This window comes from Colias philodice, chromosome 26 (genome assembly GCF_061535455.1).
Source record: "Colias philodice isolate Cphi_HAF_F1 chromosome 26, ilColPhil1 Martin Lab GWU primary, whole genome shotgun sequence".
NCBI classification, from domain to species: Eukaryota; Metazoa; Arthropoda; class Insecta; order Lepidoptera; family Pieridae; genus Colias; species Colias philodice.
In genome coordinates this window covers 8,973,980-8,980,108 of record NC_143111.1, presented here as the reverse complement: position 1 = coordinate 8,980,108, position 6,129 = coordinate 8,973,980, and positions in this window count along the sequence as shown.

Sequence of the window (6,129 nt, the reverse complement as noted above, 5' to 3'; positions counted from 1 at the left end):
TGAGGATTGAATTAATCGCTTCTCTTGTTCTGGCAATAATTACGTTTGTGTCATTGACCGTGACATTGCCTTTATTCAAATCAAAAGCCTTTGGAATAATATGTATCGTTAGGGCGCTTGTGCACTACAAGGAATTTTACTGTCCGGCATTCCGATTTTTTACGGTCCGGTGTGGCATGAAAAAACCGATGAATTGCTTGTGCACCTGTCCGTCTTTACTCGGATCAGTGCGGTACAGTTCAAGGAAGTATGGCGGTATAATAAATGATTGTTTTTGCATTTTACAAGAAACGAGTAGGTAAAAATATAGAAGGTGAAATATTATATTACTTCGTTATAATAAAAAGTAAAGTTCAGTAAGAGATTTAAAATGCGTGTTTCACTTATTTATTTTAATCGGTGACGAGGAGCTAAATCTATTCCCACTTGAACTTTAACTTACCAACACTTACTTAGATAATAATTATAGGTCAATGCTTGGTCAATGTATATATAAAATAACAATACCGACTTCTCAAATCTCATTGCCAGCTAAAAGAAAGTAAAACAAGAGCTTGCTTTCAATTGGCATATTATGCAATAAAAAGAGTAAAATCCAAGCAAGTGGGCACTCGAAAACAATTATACCTACAGCGACTCGTAAACTCAAAAAACCATCCGGAATAGGGAAAAGTAAAATGTCGGACAGTAAAATTACGTATAGTGCACAAGCTAGTATTTAGATTAATTGCGTGCCATACCGGACCGTAAAAAATCGGAATGCCGGACCGTAAAATTCCTTGTAGTGGACAAACGCCCTTAGATCTACCGTAATACCTAGATAACGAACTACCTAGATGTTAAGTGAGCTTAAAATATAGAATTTGAATATATAAGTAGAATTTGAATGTTAGATTAATATATTATGTGTATATATCTTTATGGCAATTTAATTAAACAAATATAAACTACGTAATTATTGTACATTTTATTAAATATTAGCCACAACTATGTTAATCTTTTTCTAACACAAAATAGCGTCAATACCTATAGCAAGTGACAAGTCAATTGGAATCCCATTATCATTTCAATAGCTGGGAAATTCGGCCAAAATACTCAATAGAGCGACATACCAAAACCCTTGTACAAATCCGTCTATTCAAATTCCAACGATTTTCGGCGCGTAATAAATCTACAGGTGCTATTCAGAGCATTGCAACGATCAAGATGGATTAGTCTCGCAAATAAAAAAATGGCACCCGTATGTCCACGATCAAGATTGATTGTTCGATGCGAGGATTGTTTCTATCGTTAGAGTGGAATTTAAAAAGAATGTAACGATACTTCGCGGCAAATGAAGCAACTTTATGGGCGATTTGTTTGTTGATACATGGATGTTGTTTTACAGTCAGTTAATAGATCACGGAACCGTTGCAATTTGGTTCGAATGACAGTGGCGGGATATGCTAAAATATGCTTTGTGAGGTAACATATAGGAAGGGTCGTATTGGAAAGATCTTTTATCCTAATTCTGTCATAAAGTAGTCAAGGAAAAAGCATCTACTGTCCATTCTACAAATACATAATTGGAATGATTTGAGATCACGTAAACGTGAAATTCAATTCATTCTTATAAATGCCTAGTTTATAAAAAGTAAGTAAAAAGCAACTGATAGGATTTCAGTGGATTAAACGTTATCAGTCATCTTTCATTTCCTTTACTGATGAGAAATGGAACCTGCTATCCATCTTCCGAGAGTTACAATTTAGACTGAATCAAAGCTAGAATCTATCTAGGTACTTTTATCAGAAGGTGAGTGAAATCATATATTATTTTAAATTGCTTGGAAAAACGATCTAAACGATGCGTTATGAACTGAACAAACCTTTGAGAATTCAAGACAACGTTAACTTCTATCTATGGTATTCTAAACATGATATCTTCAAATTATGTTTAAAATTAAAGGATAAATTATTGATTCTTAAACAAAATAATGTACGTAGACAAAAAAATGTTACTGTTAAAATGAACAGGTATTTTTATCTGTTTATTTTAAGGAAAAGTGCGGGTTCACAGAAGGAACAGCCCAACGAAGCAATTGCTACGTAGCTCGACCGAGGAAAATGACAATACAATACACATGCTTTCCTTGCATAAGGCACGTCCACACTGACCAGTGACCAAGCTTCGCACAGGAATTTCTTCGCGAGGCTGCGTACTCTGTGTGTACCCGTCTAACGGTGATTAGTGATTACTGATTATATTATACCTATACGCAGAGGCGATGAAAATCTGGAGAGACTGATAGTGGTTGGGAACACGGAGGGAAAAAGATCGCGTGGTCGTTCACCAACACGATGGACAGACCAAGTCAAAAGCTCATCTGCCACTACTTTTTACACGGTCGTAAGAGACGCCATGGACAGAGACCGGTGGAGGCAAATCATCCGCTCCAGATGCAACCCTGATGCTGACCACGACATGAGGGACCGACAAGAGAGAGAGAGAGATTACCTATAGGTTAGCATCAGATTCTCCTACATAATTATATGTATTACGATGGTAAATTATTTTTCTGTATTTTGATTAATTAAAAGCGCTTCTACACGTATTATAATTGAACAAATAAATGTTTGAACTTTGAGTTTGAATGGTAGTTACTTCCACCATAGTTCAACAACACCGATTTTACTCTTCAGAGGTAAGGTTATTACGCTAGTAATTTGTATGCTAAGTAATGAAAATACAGCACCTTATGACGTGTATTTTTCATCGTTAATCTAGCTGAGAAATAAAAATTAAGTTCAGTTCAAATAATAATTGTTATTTGTTTTGTTAAATGGGGCGTATCAGCTTACAAATGCATTCAATAAAGCTGTTAGGTATATTGATGTTACTGTAAACTAGGGTTGTAACGGAGGCCTACTTAGCGGAGGCGGAGGCGGATGCGGAGGTGAAGAGGTTCGCCTCCGCGGATGCGGAGGTTAACGGAGGCGGAGGCGGAGGTGAAATTTGTTGGGAAAATATAAATAAATTTATGATTAATAGAGTCAGCAACATTTATTTATATTATATATATTATATAACGTGTACAATTGTACATACATGTTCATTATTCATCTTAGTAATCAAAATTGACAAGAGGCAAATTATATTTTACGAACAAAAGCTTTGCGGCTTTTTCGCCTTCTAAGCGGTGTTAAAGACGATGTCTGTTGTTATTTAACAATAACTAATAATTACGCACAAAATTACTTAAAACAATCACGGCTCAATTGCAACTACGCGGTACCGAACGCTTTGACAAGTTGATTCCTGTTATTCATTCACTCACACTCCCACCACCCGCTTGGCCGTGTTCCCGCGGCTTAAGCAAACTCTCGACCATTTCAATTGAAAAGTGAAAACACGCAGCCGAGCGGCTGCATCGCCTAGCGTTGCTCCTTGCGCATTGTTTGTGATCGTAAATGAACTTCCGATATGACTCCGCATAAATTTTGCGGAGGCGGATGCGGAGGCGGAGGTTAAATTCTTTGCGGAAGTTCCGCAGTAACGGAGGCGGAGGCGGAGTTCCGTTACAACCCTACTGTAAACGAACAGTTCAAGGCCGTATAGCCCAATTTTGGTCACTTGAACTTTAAAAGTTACCTATTTCTAATTTTTTGTATCGTTGTACTTATCCCTTGTTTGCATTATATATTTTACTTGATTTTTTAAGGAGAGCTAACTCAAACTAAATCTATTTCATATTTCCAGAAGCAGATGATCTCCAGTACTATAAACGTCATACTTCATACCTATCGTCGATTGCAAGTCAACTCGCACGGGAAATGCACGTAAATGCACTAAGCAGAAACAATTTATTGGTCCATAAACGTCGCATGTAATACCTTAAATTGTGTGTCTGTATCGAGTTGTTATGTATACTACAATAATGATAAAGGGATAGTGATGGAGGAGTCTGGTTGTAAGTGGCGTAAGTAGTACGTTGTATAATTATTTAGTACTAGGTTTCCGCCCGCGGCTTCGCCCGCGCAGTCAAAGAAAAACCCGTATAGTTCCCGTTCCCGTGGGATTTCCGGGATTCCGTCATTTTCCCGGGATAAAAAGTATCCTATGTCCTTTCTCGGGTATCAAAATATCTCCATACCAAATTTCATGAAAATTGGTTCAGTAGTTAAGGCGTGATTGAGTAACAGACAGACAGACAGAGTTACTTTCGCATTTATAATATTAAGTATGGATTTAGTACTTAATCTGTGGTATAGGTAGGTACTTATATTATTTATGTATCCATGAATGTAATATGTTTGTTGACTTAGCTATAGGTAAGTAGATAGTGCAGAAGTAAAAACAAAACTTAAAACGATTTCTGTTTTAAAAATCTCATTATGATTACTACTTTTTAATACTCATATCTAATGGAAAAAAGAAAGAAAGAAAGAGAAGACGTTTAATTCAACACACATGAGAGAATATTAATAATTTATATCTCTATTAATTAGTAATTTATGTGAAGAAACAAGTGGAGGTAGTTTACAAAATATTATAGTTTTTGTACCACCTTCAAGAAATGTGACATCTCGGTCTCCCCGAGACAACGTTCGCTGGAAAGTGTCCAAAACGTAAACAATAAAATGAATAAAACGCGTGATCTTGAATTAATAAACATACCTATCAATTATAATTACTTTATTTCAAAAATATTCCTTTTTATCAACATAAATACCACGAATCCAGGATTTCAAAACAAAATAGACTGGATAAATGTGCAATATGTGCATTACATAATAATATAACGGAATCACTACAGAATGGCCGGCTATCAAGAGCATCTGCGCACAAATTCATCTTACTCCAACTGATTGATGGCGGTATCTGAAGGTGTTTTAAGTTATTCGGAATTAGTTTGATTTTTTAGTTTCTGTTTGTGGTAAAAAAATAATAAGCTTTGATAGAATCAACTGAAAAGTAAAAAACGTTTTTGCGACTATTACTTATACCTTGGGCAGCCTGGAAGAGACCACTGACAAGCGATAAGATTGCCTTACTTATATACTATGCATGTTTTCCTTTTCTCTTAATATCATAATCATTGTACAATTTTCTAAAAGTATTTTCTATAACGTTTTAAAATAATGTCTTATGTACCTAAGTATAATTTATGTTTTTCCTTCAATATACAAACCCTCATTTTTTTTTTCAAATTATATTCCTAAATCTTATACATTGATTTATCAACTTTCTGACCAATACTCACGTTTAAGAAACAGTCAAGTAAGTAGCTATCAATCCACGTCACATCTCAATTCGGGGAATCCCCGTGTAATTGAAACCATTTATCAAAGAAAAACTACCCTCAAATTATTATGTTGGGTAATTTATAGCTACATTTGAAGTAACTGAAGGAATTTGTGATTTGAAATATTGTTTCACTATTTTGAATGTACATGTAGGATTTTGTTTATTTAATATATACTTTATAATATTATAAAGAGGAAAGGTTTGTATGTATGTATGGTTTTCACGCATAAACTACTGAACCGATTACAATGAAATTTAGCACACATATAGAGGGTAACTTGGATTAACACATAGGATAGGTTTTATCCCGGAAATGCCACGGGAATGGGAACTATGCGGGTTTTCCTTTGAAATCGCGGGCTAAGCTGCAGGCGGAAATCTAGTATTTAATAAATTTATTAAATAACTAGCGGTCCGCCCCGGCTTCGCCCGTGGAACATATTTACGTTTTCTCTACATAAGAACCATCCTCGTACTTCAAGGAATATAATAGAAAAGAATTATCGAAATCGGTTCAGCCGTTCACACGTGATGCCGTGCCAACGCGAAACGGGTGCAGACCCGCCGCCTTTTTATAGCTCCCGCCGCGAAGCGCGTCGAACGCGGCAACTGATACACAAAAATAATCCTTATGGCTGCATGATTCTGTATTCACGCGCGATGACTTATAGCGTATTTCATGTATAACTTTGGTGTTTCTACACCGATTTACATGATTCTTTTACTATAACCTGCCCAGGAGTATGAAGAATAATTGTGCCAAATTTGGTTAAAATCCGTCGTGTAGTTTCTGTTTCTATAGCGAATATACAGACAGACAGACAGACAGACAGACAGACAGACAA